We start from the raw sequence: 22,193 nt of genomic DNA, 5'->3' as shown, positions 1-22,193 counted from the left end.
GGATATCAAATATTCTGCTCAAACTTTGTTTCCTACTACAAATGTTTTCCATGAAAATATTTTACACAACAAATTTTCCATGATCATACTGCAGTAATGAAATATGTTAGCTGAAGTTACAAGTTCACAACAGTGATTGCTAGAGGCAAAACAAACGTAAATATTTCACACAAACTTAGAAATGGTAACTTAATGATCAAAATTTATCTGCTATCAAGAATGTTGGCGTCAGCCCATCGATTTGAAAAAAAAAAAAAAAAAACTTCAATGGAGACATCTTACATGTGCCTTAATTCCCAGCAAAAGAACAAAAAAAGGAAAAGGATCAGAAGTTGTTGATTTAGAACAAGTGAAAAAATCTCACCCTTGTATAAATAATATCACTTATCTGGGCTGCAAAGCATTTACTGTTCAAGGGCCTGCTGCATCAAGGGCCAGCTGCATCAAGGGCCAAATCATCGAAATCAATGAGCAGATGATAATGTTGGTCAGTCACTTAGCACCGGAACTTGTTCATAAGTCCAGTGGGCGGATGCAATATAAAAATAAATGGGATACAAAGCCGAACACCATTTGGATGGCAATTCAAGTCACATGCAGAAAGTTGGCAATCATTGGGAAGCAGTTACAGACTTAGAATGCCTGAAACTCTCGCAGCCTGGGCAATTATGTAAGCTTTCATGAATGTAGATGTCGCAATCAAGGCAGAATTGTTGTTTGCATTTTGGACAAATAACAGAAAGTCCAGGTTTGTTTCCTGTGTCACAGCCAGTCATTAAAGGGGGTTTTAGGAAGACCGAGCAAGAACATATTATATACGCAATACTGTTTGGAAGAAAAGAGAAATGACAAGGGGTTTTACAGTATTAACTGTACAACATAAGATCTTAAGCACTGGCTAATGCAGGTAAAAGTCAATCAACATCACAAAGCATAAACACCCGTAACCAAAATAAGTCAATAATTTCTGTCATACATTCATGAACAACAGCCACTTAAAATCATGTTCCTTACAAAAATTCAATTTTTTGGTAACTGTAATCAGCATGCTTAATGCATACACATTTTCAATAGAGTCCAACATTGTCCAGATGTTCCTTAAGCAGCCATAGTTTTCTTTCCTTCCAATTTGGGGTTTATTACATAATTTTATCATCAACTCTAGCTTGAAGCCATAGATTTGACGTCCTGATGACAAGAATGTTACGGTTTTTATGTTGGACAAAATTTATGCACATGATATCATAGTTGATGGTCATGCTAGATTAAGATGTATCAGAAGCAAAGTGCTGAACAAATAGTTGGACTGCCATTCAATAAACATAAGCCAACACAGTCTGAACTCTACAGGTCATAATATATTACAACTTACAATGCTCTAGAGGTGGTTAACATTGATGTTTATTAGAGATAGGTATCTTCTTCTTGTCTGCTTAAGCTGCACAGTGAAAATAGTATTGAATTTTCAAGACTTCAATATGTATTATTTATAGATTGAAAGCCAACCCTGTATCTCAAAAAGATCATCGCTAATCTGTTTTACTATTAATAGATCCTTCTAATATCAGATCTAATAAATAAAGAAACCAGATTATAAAGAAAGACACCAGAAACAACTTTCATTACCAATTTATGAGCTTTTATAAAAATCTGTAAGATAAAAAATCCAAGTGGATAACTTATGAAAATACAAGTCTATTCGCTATCTTCACCATTATTTCACCTTAAAGGAGCATGATGAATCTATATTTGACATGATGAATATGATAAAATTGTACAATGCCAAAATTGGAAATGTCAGCAGAAACTCAACCTTGACTACCTTTCTACAAAAACTTACCCTGACTAAGAAGACTTTGTTGACAACCAAAACAAGCATTGGGAAAACTGCGCCCTAGATCATTTTGAGATGATGGAGAGACCTCATCAAACATCACTATAGGAAATAAATGATGATATGACCTTGCCAAATGGGGTGAAGAAATAAGAGTCAATCCACAAATGCGACATTCAGTAGGAAGCTCACAGACACGAACTTTGCATCTAGGACAAGTGTATCTCCCTCCTGTCTTAGCCTCTTCATGACATGTACAAATTGCTACAGAACCCTCAGCTGCTCGTTGTGGGAAACCCATCTTAATTAAATTAGCAGTAGCATACTCTGCTATTGCTGGAGGTGGTGGTGCATGCTCTAGGATTAACTCTTTAAAGTGGAACTGCAGAGATGTTTATAAATATATGAATTTATATATATTCATGAATTAACAAATATTTAAAAAATGCATAGACATTCTAAGAAAATCAGCTATATTCCAAGTATTTGTTTAGACTAAGGCTGCTTGACTATAAAAACTCAAAATCACTTTTGTGGAAGAGGATTATTCGTATTTCTACAACATCTACATGGGTTCCATCAAAATCAACAGACTAACCTCATCTAGTGCAACAGAATAAGTTCCTCCAGTTACTTGGCAGAGATGTTTGCATACAAACATTTCAGCAGTAAGACCAATGACCGAGCACCTTATCTTTCTCTTTTTGCATTTCTGGATGGTTTCCATGATATCACTGGGATCATATGTACTGAGAGCCGAATATAAGATCAGAACATGATGGGATTTGATTTAGATATTCAAGAACAAGCTCTAGCGCATTTTGTAGGGACGCATCACCTGAGCATTCCAATTTACCCATCAAAGCTTTTATGTGAGACTCAGGGCTGCCACCAAGTTTCGTTAAACAATGAGCAACCCCATCTTTTATAGTCACCAGTCCAACATGGCTAAGTGGATTTTGATCAAAGAATTCCCCGATAAAAGCCTCAACCTGTTTTCCGATCATAGCCATCCTACTAGGTCGAAAGTCCGACTCTGAAGCTGCTTTCACATGATGAAGGAAATTGAGTTATACTAAGAGAAGATATTAAAAGTACATATATGTAACTGCAACATTCTACCATTTATTTCATCTTTTTGTTTTAGATTTTTATTACATATATTACCTATAGTTTTATATGTTTTTACTACTCAAATTACAGGAATAAGATAATCGTGGTACCATAAGCAATTTCATAATGTCTATTTAGACATAAGAACTGCTCAACATGGAAACATGAGTATAATTATGAACAATATAGTTAAATATCATTCAATTGTTGTTTATAATAATTCAAAACATAAAGGTATCTTAGGCCTACTTAAGGGCATTAAGATATCGAAAAAAAAGGCATACAAGAAAACTATGAAAATTCAACTCACACAACTTTATTGACAAAGCTCTGTATCATGAGCACCAAATCCTCCAAGTAAAATCCAATGTTCATGTAATCAAACAACTGAATCCGTGCAGTAGCTGCTGAAGAAGCAAGAGTTCGAAGGCGCCTACGATACTGAGCATGGTAAATAGCAGTGTTTTCTATCGGGCGAAGAAGTCCAGATTCATCCTCTTGCAAAGCTTCCCACGATCTATCTTATGCATAAGTTCTCTCCCAAGCTTCAAGGTCTCCACCATTAGCATCATCTTCTTCATCATCATCTAATTCTCTATTAAGTGGTCTTTCAGTAACATTATTCATAATTTCTACACCAAAAGATGCAACAATTAATTAATCAAGAGCAGCAATAGTAGCAATCAATGAAATTATGTATCTTATTTCATTCAACACATTCACAGAGAATTAGGAGTGTGCATAGATTGGATTTATAAAAAAACCAATCCAAATCCATATTAAATCCAATTATATAATCAGAGAATAATGCAATAGAGTGCTAATTTTTAACCCACTTCATTCATATCTAGTAATTAATGTATGTCAATGAAATCCTCTCGAAGAATAAAATTGATCTAATAAAAGATCATCATATGCTTCTAGATTCAAGAAATTAACTAATTCTTCAATCGATTCATGTTTGTTGAATTTGGACTTTAAGCTTAACTTAACCCAAAAGCTAGCTCGTAAAGTGAGAATTGCTTTAGCCTTTATAAACTATTATTTAGTCATATCTATAGTCAACATGAGAATTCAACACTTTACAAAAACTAGCATCAATATCTAAAACCTCTTTGACAGCTTATTACAGCAGCTCGAATAAACATCATGGCCACATGATATGACAGCAATCTCATATGCTTAGTCCAAAAGAGTGCTAATTTTTTGACAACTTTGTTGTCTATTCTTTATATAAAACTGCATGTAGATTGTAGATAATACAACATAATGAAAGTTTAACGCCCATGAGATACACAATATATAAAACTATATCCTAACAGGAGCTTAATGCTGTGTCATATTGGCATTCAACTTGGACAGAACAGAAGAAAGAGGAAAAGTGTGTTCAATTAGGAATTGCATAATATTACAATTTTCTACTAAGGGATAAGAAAGGATATTTTGTAGATCAACAATATAATAAACAAACTTCAACATTTTTAGTCAAACCAACATAATTTGGTAATCCATTATTAGCAATAGACTGTCAAGTAGAAGATATCATTTAGAAGGCTTCTTATTCACGGTAAAATCTTAAAATGTAAAAAGCTTCAACAAAAGCTCAATACCTTAATAAATCACCACTTCGAAATTTGAACTGCAAATCCTAAAACCTTGACAAGCTAGAACCTTATACAGAAACCAAAATAAAACAAAATCACAAGAATAGTATAAAAAATTTAAATCTCGATGAATAAGAGACACTTCAACATTTCAAGGAATTTAAAATACATGGAATTTGAATTGCTCACATTTAAATTCCTTTCATTTTCAAAATAATTTGGAAAAAGCAGTCCAAATTTCATGTATTAAAATTCTTTGTTTGCATAGAACAATTCAAATTTTTGAAATTTCAATTATTTTGTATTTTAAATTCTTTGATTGGATAAATAGTTTCAATTTCCATTGTATTCAAAACTTTATCTTAAATATTTATTAAAAAATGAAATTTCAACATAATATTTGCCAAAAATAAGGGTGAATCCATGGTAGTTAGAATTGAACCATTCGCCATTCGATACATGCGATTCAATGTGATTCCGTACCTGAAAGATACAAATCGCAGGGAGTATATGGAACCAGAATCGCAGCTTGAATCGCACGAATGCAAAATCTGGATTCTCGTCCGCTATGCACGATTCTGCCGCAGATCGGGTTGCGCATGACCCAGTTCAGTTGTGTTGCTTTCTCTACTGGATTTTCTTTGTCTTGGTTGGTAGTTGCTCCTGGGTGTTGGTGCCTGTGCCTGTGAGTTCTCCTTGAAGGTTTGAAACAGACTCTCGGTTCTCACTCTATTTTTTTATTCTTTTTTCTAATTGCATGTTTGTAGTCTGTTTTTGGGATCAGCCTTTGTCTTGTTGGGCCATCTGAATAGCTTAAACATGGTAAGGTGTAGACTGGCCATCTGAATAGATTAGACATAAACACCGTAAAAAATGCTCTTTTTTTTTTTTATATATAAAAATTTATATTATTTAAATAAATAAATAAAATTATATTTTTTATAGTTATAATTTTTATAGATTATGATATATATTTTTAATTAAATTTTATTAAATACTATTTAAAATTTTAAGATTACTTTATTTATTTATTTATTTAAATATAATTTTATATTTTAAGTAAGATTTTATGTTTATGTTATGATCCTCCAATTTATAGATGATTTATATAATTATAAATTTTTTTTAAGTGTCATTTTAGTTGATGTGATTTAAATTTTGATACTATGTTTTATTTTATTAATTATATAATAAAATACTGGACTATAAAATATTAATATATGGATGAATTTATTTTTTTATATTAATTTTTTTTAATTATATTTTTTCTAATCATCTCATGTGAATAATTTAAAAATGATATATATATATATATATATATATATATATATTTGAATTCTTTTCTAAAAGATGATAACAATATCTGGATGACGTAAAAGTTTAAGATATTTTTTTCTCATGAAAAAAGATAAAAGTAGCTCTAGAGTTCTAAACTATGAGTATCATTTTAGTTAGTTTACACATAAAATTTATATATAAAGACAACAAAAACTACATTGGACTTCATCCCTCTCTAACACTAACAATATAAATATATTTCTGGAGGTTCTGAACTTGACATGTAGAATTTACTTGGTATAATTAAATTTAGAGAGATAATGGATGAATTATGCAAATAGTAAGCATTTGTTATCAGTGACTTTCTAATATTAAATGAAACAAGGAGAGGGTACTAAAATAATCCATTACAATAGTCTGAATATACCGTTAAAAATCATAATAGCAGACAACCAAATCTATTGGAATTAGGGACTGAACTACATTCCAGTAAACTCTCAACAACACCTTGTAATTCAAGTACTTTAGAGGTTAAAATTAGCACTAGATTACTCAATTTTAATAAGTATTTTAAGCATCCAAACTTCCTGTATCAAACTACTATAAATCATTTCTTTTATGATAAAAGCCAAACCAAACTATTTCAAAGCACAATCTACTACTTGACAAGAGTGAAAGAAATACTTATCCTATATCATTAGTCTAACAATACTTGATTCTGAACTTCACAGAAAATTCCAAAAGCAACCAAATGATGGTGACAAAATAGTTTCTAGATATGCTGTCACAATTTGATGCTTTGAAGGTATATCCCTAAAATTTTTCTAAGAATAAACCCATAATGTTGGATTGGCAAATTGAGTCTACACTATCAATTGAACAATAAACAAATAAATGTAAAAAGGCCATAAATATGATGGGAATCATCACAAACTTTCATAACTAGTAAAGGAGTAGCCATTCACAACTTTCATTCCAGTAATAAAAAAAATTGAAACCTTAGCAAAGCGGCTAAGATACCTATTACATCTTCGTCTAAACTTTGTTTAATTTTTACACTTGTCAATTCTGATAATCTCATGAAGAGGGTGTTCGCAAAAAGCAGCTTAAAACCCCTATTACATCTAGATGCTTTAATGCGGACCAAGAGATATAAGTCACCTCTGTGAGTTCTGTACATGGTACTCTATTATAGCTACCTATCTATGTATAGAAAGGTTCTCTTTGCTCTTTAGAAATCACCAATCCCAAGTTTTGAGTTTGCCATCAGGGTCCTATCATAATTATAATTATTACCTACCATTTTAGAGAACAAGTAGTGACTAATCCAGATCACTATGCCTAAACCTCCAAAGAGAGTGGACTTCCACAAAGGCATACGCTTTAATATGGTTTCTTGCTTCTTGGAACTGTGTTTAAAAGTTAACAATCACAATCACATATAAAAGTTTAACTTTCATATGAGTTCTATGCCAAAAAGATAACACAGACTGGTAAGCAGCATTATAAGCACATACTATGAATCATATCCATAGTTTCACCTCTAATCCTCCTTCATAATTTCACCTATAGTTTTTTCCTAGCGATAAACCTATCCTTTATCTAATCTATCCTTCACACTAGTCCAAACCAGTCACCTAAGACTTGTAACCTAAAAAAAATAGAGAAAAATAGTAAAGAGCTCAATATAAAATACTAAAATATAAAATATTGTCAAACTTATAAGTTCTTAAATTAAGAAAATAAAACAAGCTTAGGCTAAAAATTGAAGTCAAGTTTCAAGTGAAGTAAGCTAGCCTAATTAGATTTAAGAGAGTGTTAGAAAATAACATTTCACATTAGTGAAAAATAAGAGAAATACAAAGAATATAAACTGAGTAATACAGATTCTTTTGTCTTTAAGCATTTTAAATAAAGTTGTAACCTTAAGCCTAATTTCATCAACTAGATAATCTATCATTTTCTTCGTGTAGGACTTAAATTAGACTTGTTACTAATAACTAACATAACTTAACATGGATTAGACAAAAATTGTAGTATATATTAGGTTTAGACTTAATGCATGATTTATCTACATTATGGACAAGTATCTTTAACTTTCTTTTTTTTTTTGTCATCGGTGAAAATGAGATTCATCTCAACTTTTATAAATGTTTATTTATCTTAATTTGTTTGACAAATAGAAATTAAGTATATTTTAAATTATGACAATTTGTATATTATAAATAATGTACTCATTCATTTTCAATTGTCAATGATTTTTTTTTCCACTTCTTTGTGTCAATTTCTATAGCTATTCATTAAGCCACAATCAATTACTTTTGTGCCAATCTCTTCTATTATTTTATCTTTTTTTTTTATAAATTTTTTTTCATTCATGGAGAATTATTTGAATTCTTTATTTCTCTATTATTCTAATAGTCTTGGGTTGATTCTCATTTCTTGTCTTCTCAAAGGCTTTAATTATAATGATAGAATAGGGTAAAATTTGTTGTCTTATTTAGGAAGAATAAAGTAAACTTTGTTAATTGATTTATTTTTGAACTCATGGAGATAAATTCTTAAATGTGTTGCTTCGGTTTGTAACAACAACATAGTCATATGTTGGATCTTTGATTTTGTACCAAAGATATTCTTGGTAGTGTCATATACTAACTTCAAAATTTTGACAATACCTAAAAGAGTATTCTAAGAAAAGAATCACATGAAAATGTTTTTACTTTGAAAATAATTAATGAATTTAACTTGATATAATAGTTCTATCACTTAAGATTGTACCAAGCACAATATCCTTTAGGATGAACTCTTTACGTATAGGTTATAATATACTTGTTAATGTGGTATAATGTGTCTAATTCTTTACTCTCCTGAGACTATATATGTAATAGCCTTCCAAATGAGATTGAATGGTTGATTTTTTAAGTACACGAACAACTTTTTATAATTAGAATATATTTCTTTTATTAATAAAGATTTTTCTTTGGTTATTGAAGAGGAAAAATGAAAAGAGATTAGTGTCACAATATCATCCAATGAACACCAACTTAGTTTAGTTGTTAATAGTTTATCAAACTCAAACAAAATGCTCCTCAAGTAAAGAATCAAAGAAAAGATAGATTAGTTTGTTCCAATTGTAATGTCATGAGACATTTTTTAACAAGTACTTCAAATTATATATATTTTTCCTTCCAACTATAATCAAAATCTTGTCATAGTTTCCTCTCTTAGTCTTCATTTACCTAATATATTATTTTAATTATTATTAACCTTTCATAAACTCAATTCTTCTTAATTTATTAATTTTAAAACAATATCATATATTTGTCACACATTAGTTTAACTCTTTTATCATTCTTTTAAATTGTGTTAAAATTTATATTAAAAATATTGATAATATTCACCTATCATTTGATATTATATTAAACAATTATTTTATATTTCATTCTTTAAAATTAATTTTACTTTTTTAACTTCTCTTTTATTCTTTAATAATTATGTTACATTAAGAGTTATCACTCTACCTCTAACTCTGATGATATTTTTATATAACTTATCTTTTATTAATAAAAATATTCTCAAAATATGATAAATGGAGATTCATTTAATATATAATAAAAAATTAATTATAATATTATAAAAATATAATATTACTTAACAATTCAATAATTAACATAAGGATGGAACAAATATATACTTGGTTAAATTGGATAAAAAAGGACACATACTTTTTTTATATATATTTTTGAGATCCGTAAACTTTTTTTATCTATGAAGATGATGACATAAATGTGAAATTATTATTTATTTTAATTTTTATTATTTATACCATTTTATTATTTTGATAATTTAAATTTTAATTATGTTTAGTATATTTAATAAATAAAAATTTAAAAATTATTTATAAATCATTTTTAAAATTTTTTTTAAACAATAAATTTTAAAATATTAAACTTTAAAATGTATAAAAGTGATTTATAAATTAATTTTAAATTATATTAAATATATTTTAACAAATAAAAAAATTAAGAAATAAAAAATGTAACTCAAGACTTTATTTTTTCAACACTCTTAAGACTATATGATGTAAAATTTAATCTAAGAAGAGAAAATGAGGCCCAAAACAATGAGCCAAAGCAATTGTGTTTTTGATTAATTAAACAAGAACTACTATTGCTTGTCGCCTTGTTGGCTCTGGCAAAGACTATAGTCAAATCCTCTCCCAATACCAAAGGCCTCTTTAATCTTCCTTTTACCTATTTTACATTTCTTCTTTTGTTATTCACTTCCTTTATCTTTAAATTATTCTACCAATTCTCTTATTCACAATGATTCAGTTAGTCTCTGTGAATGGGTTAAATTAAATAAGATACATAATTTCATTGATTCCTACTATTGCTGCTCTTAGTTAATTAACTATTGGGTCTTTTGGTGTATAAATTATGAATAATGTTGCTAAAAGATCACTTAATGGAGAACTAGATGATGCTAATGACAGAGACCTTGGAGCTTGGGAGAGAACTTATGTAGAAGATAGATCGTGGGAAGCTTTGCAAGACAATGAATCTGGGCTTCTTTGCCCCATAGATAACATTGCTATTTACCATGTTTAGTATCGTAGGTGCCTTTGAACTTTCACTTCTTCAGCAGCTACTGCACGGATTTAGAAGGGTCTTATACGATATCTATACCTTGTTGTTGACCTATCTAAGGTATTTTCTTACAACTTCGGTATTTTGAGCTGTTTGGTTTGGACTAGTTCTTTGATTACTTGAAAATTGAATTTTACTTGGAGGATGTGGTGCTTATGATACAGAGATTTGTCAATAAAGTTGTATAAGTTAAATTTTCATAGTTTTCTTATATGCCTTTTCTTTTGATATCTTAATGCTCTTGACGTAAGCCTGTGATACTTTTATGTTTTGAATTATTATAAATGACATTTAACTATATTGTTCGTAATCATACTCATGTTTCCATGTTGAGTAGTTCATATGCATGAATAGAGATTATGACATTGCTTATGGTGCCACGAGTATCTTATTAAGCCTATGTAATTTGGGTAGTGAAAATATATAAAACTATGGGTAATATATGTAATAAAAATCTAAAACAAAAAGATGAAATAAATGGTAGAATGTCGCAGTTATATATATGTACTTTTAATATCTTCTCTTAGTATAACTCAATTTCCTTCATCATGTGAAGGCAGCTTCAGACATGGACTTTTGACCTAGTAGGATGGCTGTGATCGGAAAACAGGTTGAGACTTTTATTAGGAAACTTTTTGATCAAAATCCACTTAGCCATGTTGGACTGGTGACTATAAAAGATGGGGTTGCTCATTGCTTAACAAAACTTGGTGGCAGCCCTGAGTCTCACATAAAAGTTTTGATGGGTAAATTGGAATGCTCAAGTGATGCGTCATATCATCATGATTGACTCTTATTTCTTCACCCTATTTGGCAACGTTATATCATCATCTATTTCCTATAGTAATGTTTGATGAGGTCTCTCCATCATCTCAAAATGATCCAGGTCACAATTTTTCCAATTCTTTTTTTGGTTGTCAACAAAGTCTTCTTAGTCAAGGTAAGTTTCTATAGAAAGGTAGTCAAGGTTCAGTTTCTTCTTACATTTTCAATTTTGGCATTGTATAGCTTTATCATGTTCACCATGTTATGTCAAATATAGACTCATTATGCTCCTTTAAGTAGAAATAATGGTGAAGATAGTGAAAAGATTTGTATTTTCGTAAGTTATCCACTGAGATTTTTATCTTACAAATTTTTGTTAAAATTCATGAATTGGTAATGAATGTTGTTTCATGTGTTTTTTTGTGTAACCTGGTTTCTTTATTTATTAGATCTAATATTAAAAGGATCTAACCCTAGTAAAACAAATTAATGATAAGCTTTTTGAGAGACGGGGTTGGCTTTCAATCTATAAGTAATACATATTTAAGTTTTGAAAATTCAATTCTACTTGCATTGTGCAAATTAGTAGACAAAAAGAAGATATCTAATCTCTGATAAACATCCATGTTAACCACCTCTAGAGCATTATAAGTTGTAAATTTTATGACCTGTAGAGTTTAGACTATGTTGGCTTATGTTTTTTGAATGTTAATCCAACTATATGTTCTACACTTTGCTTCTAATACGTCATAATGCTAGTATGACCATCATCTATGATATCATGTGCATAAATTTAGTCCAACGTAAAATCCTTAGCATTCTTGTCATCATGACGTCGAATGCTTTGACTTTTCCTTTCTATTTTTTTAGGTTACAAGTCTTAGGCAAGAGGAACAAATCCTTTGCGCTTAGTAAACACTTCGATGTAGCCAAGCTTACTGTTAGCCTATCGCCTAGAGCCAAGCTTCGACCGTGATTGCTCGTCACTTCTTGGTGCCTTATTCTGTCACTCAAGATCGATGTCAGCATTGGCAAAGATCTTTTGATTCCTCGCGGCCAGGCCAACTTAGAAGCAAGCTACCGTCGCCTCTCACTCCCTTTCCTAAATGAACTGGTTTGAACCCCCTTTCACTAGTTCTAGTAAGGACTCGCCCTCCACTATTTTAATGTCTTAAGCACGATGGATGGATTGATTCTATTTTTTAATAACTAAAGTACGTAAGAATAGGATATGATAGCTTCGACGATTCCCTTTTGGATTCATTGATGTCCCTGTTCAGGAAAGATGCTCGCGTCTAATGTATTGATTCGGCTAAGAAAACCAATATAATCTCTGCTTTTACTGATAATCTTTTCCATTAAATGGTCAACTTCAATGAGATTTTTACAACAAGATATCATCTCAGTGCCAAAACCGACAATGAGACTTGTAACCTAAAAAAAATAGAGAGAAAAATTCTTATCATTCGATATCATGATGACAAGAATGCTAAGAATTTTACGTTGGATAAAATTTATGCACATGATATCATAGCTGATGGTCATGATAGCATTAAGACATATCAGAAGCAAAGTGAAGAACAAATAGTTGGACTTGTAAAATTATTTATAGTGCATTATATAACATGTAACATTTACGGTACATCATATGGATCTTAAAATTTATCATTCCCACAAACATTCAATGACAAGAGAGACATACCTTTGTCCATTAAGTCCAATGAGAGTAAATCTTATGTTCCCTGTACTCAATCTATCTCTTTGCCTTTTTTGTTTCTTTCCTTCTCACACGCTCGATGGTTACGAATGAGAGACATTAATGGCAGAGACAGAACCCTTTTTTTTCTTATTTTGTTCAACCTCCATCAAGTTGATAACCGTAAGTAACTTCCCATAATAACCAATAAGCCCTTTTATTTTATTAAATCACATTTAGGCCCATAATAATATTTCATGAGTCACATTATTTAATTAATTAATTTATTTTCCCAACATTCTCCCACTTGACTCATGTGATGCCATAACATTTCATGAGTTAATAATTACATAAATCATAATGCGCATTAAAAGACCTTAAATAAATTGGTTATGTCATTAATCATAATTAAAGATACAGAAATAATAAGAGTCATGGCGGTTACATGTCATTTAATCAACATGTTCCCGTCTATGTATTACTATATTATCCTTCTCTTTAATATGACTTTAAAATGAGAAGTCTCTAATAGGTTCAAACATAAGGACATTTTCATTAACAATAACATGATTTGTTTTCCACATCATAATTTTCATGCATATACATAAAGGTAGAAAACAGAAATTTTAGAAACTTGTACTTTAATGAGCTCAGAATGTCAAATAGGCATTAATAATAACATTAACATTCAATATTCACTAGTAAACATAATGCCCATATTCTTTACATGGCCAGCAAATATCTTGGGCGGTAACCCTTTTGTTAAAGGGTCAGCTATCATAAGATCAGTGCTAACATGTTCTATTGACACTCTATGTTTCTGAACTTCTTCTTTAACGGTAGAGTATTTCAATTCCATATGCTTAGCACCTTTGGAATACTTGTCATTTTTAGAAAAGAAGACAGCTGCAGAATTATCACAATAAATTTTCAGCGGCTTGGCAATACTGTCAACTATTCCAAGTCCTGAAATAAAATTACGCAACCAATTAGCCTGAACTGTGGCCTCAAAGCATGCCACAAATTCAGCCTCCATGGTGGATGCAGCAATGACTGACTGCTTCGCACTTTTCCATGAAATCGCTCCTCCGGCTAAAAGATACACATAACCAAATGAAGACTTTCTTGTATCCATACAACCAGCAAAGTCTGAATCTGTATATTCAATCACCTCAAGATGATAAGATCTCCTATAAGTAAGCATGTGATTCTTTGTTCCTTGCAAGTATCTTAAGACTTTTTTTGCAGCTTTCTAATGATCTAATCCTGGATTACTCTGATATATACCAAGCATACCAACTACAAAACTAATGTCTGGCCTCGTACAAGTTTGAGCATACATCAAACTCCCAACAACAGATGCATAAGGGATATTTTCCATCTGTTTCCAATTCAGATCATTCTTTGGACATTGTGTGAGACTAAATTTGTCTCCTTTTTGTATTGGAACGGGAGATGCTGAACACTTATTCATTCTGAATCTCTCTAAAACTTTGTCAATATATGCTTTCTGAGATAAGCCTAACATTCCCTGTGATCTATCACGGAATATTTCTATTCCTATCACATAGCCTGCCTCACCCATATCTTTCATTTCAAAGTTGTTAGAGAGAAACTTCTTAGTCTCACTTAATAGACCAAGATCATTAGTTGCAAGCAAGATGTCATCAACATACAGAATCAAAAATATAAACTTGCTCCCACTGACCTTCAGATATATACACCGATCAACAATATTTTCTTTAAATCCAAAAGACATAATAGTATCATTAAACTTAAGATACCATTGTCGGAAAGCCTGTTTAAGTCTGTATATTAAGGTTGGTCTATATAAACATCCTCTTCTAAATTCCCATTCAGAAAGGCAGTTTTAACATCCATTTGATGCAACTCCAGATCATAATGAGCTACTAAAGCCATGATAATTCTGAAAGAATCTTTCCTAGAAACTGGAGAAAAAGTTTCCTTGTAGTCAATGCCATCTTTTTGAGTAAAACCTTTGGTAACAAGTTGAGCCTTGTAACGTTCGATATTGCCATGAGAGTCACGTTTAGTCTTAAAGACCCATTTACATCCAACTCTCTTGCTTCCTTCTGACAATTCCACAAGGTCCCAAACACCATCTTGTGCCATTGATTTCAGCTCATCTTTCACGGCATCTAACCACTAATCAGAATTATCACCATTAATGACTTCTAAAAATGAAACTGGATCATTATCAATGCCTAAGTCATTTTTTGACACTTGTAGATAAACCATATAATCATTTGAAATAGCATATTTTCTTTCTCTTTGCGATCTTCTCAATGCTATTTCTTGTGGTTGTTTTACTGCAAGTTCATTATTGACCTCGGGATCATTAATTTGTTGTTCTTCTTGATTGTTGTATGGTTCAACAACATGAGGAACAACAGTTCTTGAAGTAAAAGTACTAGTTAAGGGAACTTGTACTCTAACTCCCTTAATCTCCACATTTCGTGAAGCTTCACTCCCACTGGTTTCACCATTCTCAATGAACCAGACATTTCCTGTTTCAACAATTTTTGTACTATGGATAGGACAGTAAAATATATACCCTTTTGATTTTTCTGGATAACCAATGAAATATCCACTGATTGTTCTTGCATCCAATTTCTTTTCTTGCGGATTGTATATTCTAACTTCTGCCTAACAACCCCAAACACACAGGTGTCTCAAACTGGGTTTTCTACCTGTCCACAGCTCAAAAGGTGTCTTTTGAACTGCCTTACTAGGAACCCTGTTCAACAAATACATAGCAGTTTTTAAAGCATACATCCACAATGATACAGGTAAAGATGAATTACTTAACATACTCCTAACCATCTCCATTAAGGTCCGATTACGCCTTTCTGACACACCATTTTGTTGTAGTGTACTTGACATTGTGTATTGAGCACAAATATCACGTTTCTCAAGGAACTTAGCAAATGGACCGGGATGTTATCTACTTTCATCGTATCTTCCATAATACTCACCACCTCTATCTGACCGAACAATTTTCACCTTTTTGTCTAATTGCCTTTCCACTTCATTTATATAAATTTCTAAGGCATTCACTGCTTGAGACTTCTCATGCAATAAGTAGACATATCCATAACGTGAAAAATCGTCAATAAAAGTGATAAAGTACTTTTCTTTATTGAAAGAATTTACATCAAAAGGTCCACATATATTAGTATGTATAATTTCAAGAAGTTGAGTGCTTCTTGTGGCTCCTTTCTTTGTGTGTTTTATTTGTTTGCCTTTAATGCAATCCACACATATATGTAGATCAGTAAAATCTATATCCGGAAGGATTTCATTCTTCACTAATCTTTGCATCCTTTCTTTGGAAATGTGTCCCAAACGCTTATGCCACAAGTAAGCAGAACATTCATTCACTAAGCTACGTTTAGTGCCAATATTATGATGCAAGGTCATAAGAGTTTCAGCATATAAATTGTCAAGATTCAATTTATATAAACCATCATAAAGTGTACCACATCCAATCATACAAGTACGCTTAAACAAATTGAAACAACCATTCCCAAACCTAAACCTAAAAGAGTATCCAACAACATCAAGTTTAGACAAAGAAACCAAATTCCTAGAAATACTAGGTACATAAAAAGTATCAAATAAGTCTAAATAAAATCCAGTGTCAAGGATTAAACGATAAGTCCCGACGGCTTCCACTGGAACCTTCACTCTATTCCCCATGAAGACAAACTTCTCATTTGGGTTTATGGTTCAGGTTGAAAGAAATCCCTGCATCATATTAGAAACATGAATTGTGCATCCAGAATTAATCCACCAAGTATTATGGGGAACTTCAGTTAAATTTGATTCAAAACATACATAAGCATTATGCTCACCTTTCTTTTCAAACCAAGCTTTACGTTTTGGGCAATCCTTCTGAAAATGTCCAGACTTCCCACAAAAATGACATTTGTCATTTTTCTTCTGGATTTTAGTAGAGGACTCACCAATCTTTAATGGTCCACTTCCCTTTCCATGTTTCTTATCAGCTTTCTTTTCAGCTCCCTGATTATTCACATAATGAATGGAGTGATTTCCTTGATTCTTAAGTCTGGTTTCCTCTTGAACTAACATACTGTGCAATTCATGCACATTCCATTTATCTTTTATGGTATTATAGTTCATTTGGAAAGGACCATACTCAGACGGTAATGAGTTCAAAATGAACTACATAAGGAAACTCTCATCCACTGCCATTTCAAGAGATTTAAGTTTTGCTGCAATATTTGTCATTTCAATGACATGTTCATGCATAGTACGAGAACCATCAAACTTCATAGTGGTTAAAGTACTCATTAATGTCCCAACAAGAGACTTATCAGCAGTTTGGGAGCGCTCTTCCACATTTTTCATAAATTGTGTTGCAATATCAGTTTTAGGAAGAGCTGATTTGATGTTACTTGCTACACTCATACGCATAAACATCAGGCTAAGTCTGTTCGACCTTTCCCAAGCCTTAAAATGGGCTTTCTCTTCATTACTACTAGTAGTCGTAATAGCAATAGGTTTTTCAACTTGAAGAGCCAAATCAAGATCCAAAACACCTAAGTGAAATTGGACTTGTTTGTTCCAATCAAAGAAATTCAACCCATTAAAAACCGGAACAAACGTAGCAAGCGAGTGTAAAGATACAGAAACAGATAATAAAAATTCAAACAACAAACAATCATTCTATGCACATCAATGTTCTCCTTTGGGTGATACATTAATACACAAAACATAATGATACTAGTAATATTAATATTATTTGGTAAGATTTATGCATTAATTAGAAACACTTATTATCTTTGGATATATAAATAAAGCTAATAATGCATACTGACTACCAACGCTTATATCCATTAATTATAAGAACAACTAATCAACCTTTGAGTGATTCATAAATGTCTTATAATAATGAAATTTAATTAACCCATAAACAAATTATTTATAATTTAGCGTCCATCCTATGGGTAATTGAAATAAAGTTCATCACTAATTTTAGAATTAAATAAAATTACAGACTTGATCACTTTGGTGATTAACAAATCTATCATACATTTAATCCCAAAATTATAAGCATTTGTAAAACAATTCACAGTTTTTATACATAATTTGCATTACTTTCAGAACAATTCTATATAATAAAAAAACATATAATGATGAAATCGAAAACTGTGCCCAAAAGTTACATATTACGTAGGCAATTCTCTTTATCCATGTTCAAAAGGCAGTGTATACATATATATAAAGAATAGGCATCCAAATCCAATTGGCCAATATATATATATGAAACAAGCATACAATTACGCAATGTCAGACATGAACAATAATACTTCTATATATTCAACATGAAATAACAATGCAAGAGTCAATCACGTCGCAGCAGAAATTGTAATTCACAATGTTGAACACTAAATTGAAATCAAATTGAAATTGACATTCATGAGTATAGCAAAAAATAATGTAATACGGTTCTCACCAAAATTCAATTTGAAATTTACATGACGGGAAGACATCCAACCACAAGGAAAGTATTCGACACGTGATTTTATATGAATTTAATGTTTCTAATTGAAACACATAGCACGAATTCACTCATAGCATGGGCAACTAGGGTTCATAAAATTGGGAAAATTCATTCATGGAGAATCACAAATTCAATAATCTCTACTCTGATACCACATGTAAAATTATTTATAGTGCATCAAATAACATGTAACATTTATGGTACATCATATGGATCTTAGAATTTATCATTCCCACAAACATTCAATGACAAGAGAGACATACCTTTGTCCATTAAGTCCAATGAGAGTAAATCTTATGTTTCCTATACTCAATCTATCTCTTTGCCCTCTTTGTTTCTTTCTTTCTCACACGCTCGATGGTTAACAATGAGAGATATTCATGGTAGAGACAGAACCCTTTTTTTTTTTTTTTTGTTCAACCTCTATCAAGTTGATAACCGTAAGTAACTTTCCATAATAACCAATAAGCCCTTTTATTTTATTAAATCACATTTAGGCCCATAATAATATTTCATATGAGTCACATTATTTAATTAATTAATTTATTTTCCCAACAGGACTGTCATTCAAAAAACATAAGCCAACACAGTCTGAACTCTACAGGTCATAATATGTTACAATTTACAATGCTCTAAAGATGGTTAACATGAATGTTTATTAGAGATAAGGTATTTTCTTTTTGTCTGCTTAAGTTGCGCAGTACAAGTAGTATTGAATTTTCAAGACTTCAATATATATTATTTATAGATTGAAAGTCAACCCTGTCTCTCAAGAAGATTATCACTAATATGTTTTACTAGGGTTAAATCCTTTTAATATCAAGTCTAATAAATAAAGAAACTAGGTTACACAGAAAGACACCTGAAACAACATTCATTACCAATTCATGAATTTTAATAAAAATTTGTAAGATAAAAATCTCAGTGGATAACTTATGAAAATACAAATCTATTAACTCTCTTCATCATTATTTCACCTTAAAAGAGCATAATGAGTTTATATTTGACATAACATGGTGAACATGATAAAATTATACAATGCCAAAATTGGAATTGTAGGAAGAAACTCAACCTTAACTACCTTTCTACAAAAACTTACCCTGACTAAGAAGACTTTGTTGACAACCAAAACAAGTATTGGAAAAAAATGTGGCCTAGATCATTTTGAGATGTTGGAGAGACCTCATCAAACATCACTTTAGGAAATAGATAATGATATGACTTTGCCAAATGGGGTAAAGAAATAAGAGTCAATCCATATATGCAACATTCAGTAGGAAGCTCACAGACACGAACTTTGCATCTAAGACACGTGTATCCCTCTCCTGTCTTAGCCTTTTAATCTCATATAGGGCAATAGAATAAGTTCCTCTAGTTTCTTGGCAGAGATGTTTGCATACAAATATTTCAGCAGGAAGACCAATGACTAAGCACCTTATTTTACTCTTTTTACATTTCTAGATAGTTTTAATGAGATCACTAGAATCACATATACTAAGAGTTAAATATAAGATCAGAACTTCTCGGTGACTATATGATGGGATATGATATAGATATCCAAGAACAAGTTCTAGCGCATTTTGTAGGGACACATCACCTGAGCATTCCAAATTACTTATCAAAGCTTTGATGTGAGACTCAGGGCTCTCACTAAGTTTCGTTAAGCAATGAGCAACCCATCTTTTATAATCACCATTCTAACATGGCTAAGTGGATTCTAATCAAAGAATTCCCTGATAAAAGCCTCAACCCATTTCTCGATCACAACCATCTTACTAGGTTGAAAGTTTGTCTCTGAAGCTGTCTCCACATGATGAAAGAAACTGAGTTATATCAAGAGAAGATATTAAAAGTACATATATGTAACTGTGACATTCTACCATTTATTTCATCTTTTTTTTAGATTTTATTACATATACTACCTATAGTTTTATATGTTTTCACTATCCAAATTACATGCTTAATAAGATACTCATGGCACTATAAGCAATTTCGTCATGTCTATTCAGCCATACGAACTGCTCAATATGGAAACATGAGTATGATTACGAACAATATAGTTAAATGTCATTCAACTATTGTTTATAATAATTCAAAACATAAAGATACCCTAAGCCTATGTCAAGGGCATTAAGATATCGAAAGAAAAGACATACAAGAAAACTATGAAAATTCAACTTGCACAACTTTATTGACAAATCTCTGTATCATGAGCACCACATCCTCCAAGTAAAATCTAATTTTCAAGTAATCAAAGAACTAGTCCAAACCAAATAGCTTAAAACACCAAAGTTGTAAGAAAATACCCTAGATAGGTTAACAACAATGTATAGATATTGTATAAGACTCTTCTGGATCCGTGCAGTAGCTACGGAAGAAGCGAGAGTTTGGAGACACCTACAATACTGAGCATGGTAAATAGAAGTGTTATCTATGGGGCGAAGAAGCTCAGATTCATCTTCTTGCAAAGCTTCCCACGATCTATCTTCTATATAAGTTCTCTCCCAGGCTTTAAGGTCTCCACCATTAGCATCATCTTCTTCATCATTATCTACTTCTCCATTAAGTGGTCTTTCAGCAACATTATTCATAATTTCTACACCAAAAGACGCAACAGTTAATTAACCAAGAGCAGCAATAGTAGCAATCAATAAAATTTTGTATCTTATTCCATTGAACACATTCACAGAGAATAAGTGAATCATTGTGAATAAGAGAATTGGTAGAATAGTTGAAAGATAAAAGAAGTGAATAACAGAGTAAAAAATGTAAAGTAGGAAAAAAGAAGAAAGCTAATACTTAGCACAAAAGGACGACCATACTTGACGATGAGCACAGGGTTGGGATAGAGAGGCCTTTGGTATTGGGAGAGGATCCGACTGCAGTCTTTGCCAAAGCCAGCAAGGTGACGACGAGCAACAATAGTTCTCCTTTCATAAATCAAACACACAATTTGCTTTGGCCCATTCTTTTGGGCCTCACTTTCTCTTGCTCAGATTACTTTTTACATTTAATCCTATGTCTGGACAAAAAAAAAATCTTTTGAGTTACATTTTTTAATGTTTAAAAATATATTTAATATAATTTAAAATTAATTTATAAATATTTGTATACATTTTAAAAATTAATAGTTTTTTCAATAATTTTTTAAATTTTAATTTGTGAAATATATTAAACATAATTTAAATTTAAATTATCAAAATGATAAAAATGGCATAAATAATTAAAAAATGAAACAAATAATAATTTCATATTTACGTCATCATCTTCATAAATGAAAAAAAGGTACAAGAGATTTGAATATCCAAAAAAAAAAAAAAAAGTATGTGTCCCCTTTTATCCAATTTAACTAAGTATATATATATTCCACACTTACATTAATTATTGAATTGTTAAACAATATTATATTTTTTTTATAATATTGTAGTTATTTTATTATTATTATATATAAAGTAAATCTCCATTCATATTTTGAGGATATTTTTATTAATAAGAGATAAGACATGTAAAAATATCACTAAAAAATTAATTTGATAACTCTTAATGTAACATAACTATTAGAAAATAAAAGAAAAGTTCAATAAAGTAAAATTAACTTTAAAGAATGAAATATAAAATAATTTTTTAAAGTGATAAGGGAATACTATCAATATTTTTAACATAAATTTTAATATAATTTGAAACCATAACAAAAGAATGAGTGACT

At 31.0% G+C, this 22,193-nt stretch overlaps 3 pseudogenes; 1 reads left to right on the top strand and 2 right to left on the bottom strand.

Moving 5' to 3' along the window:
• Nucleotides 1–369: 369 nt before the first annotated feature.
• On the bottom strand, nt 370–3,574 carry LOC113863089 (annotated as a pseudogene).
• A 6,694-nt stretch (nt 3,575–10,268) lies between these two features.
• Nucleotides 10,269–11,268, top strand: LOC113862186 (annotated as a pseudogene).
• An 8,191-nt stretch (nt 11,269–19,459) lies between these two features.
• Nucleotides 19,460–21,378, bottom strand: LOC113863743 (annotated as a pseudogene).
• Nucleotides 21,379–22,193: the final 815 nt, after the last annotated feature.

Source organism: Abrus precatorius, unplaced genomic scaffold (assembly GCF_003935025.1).
Source record: "Abrus precatorius isolate BTA unplaced genomic scaffold, Abrus_2018 Scaffold3, whole genome shotgun sequence".
Taxonomy (NCBI): domain Eukaryota; kingdom Viridiplantae; phylum Streptophyta; class Magnoliopsida; order Fabales; family Fabaceae; genus Abrus; species Abrus precatorius.
The sequence above is the reverse complement of the archived record's forward strand: the minus strand, read 5'-3'. Positions and strand labels throughout refer to the sequence as shown.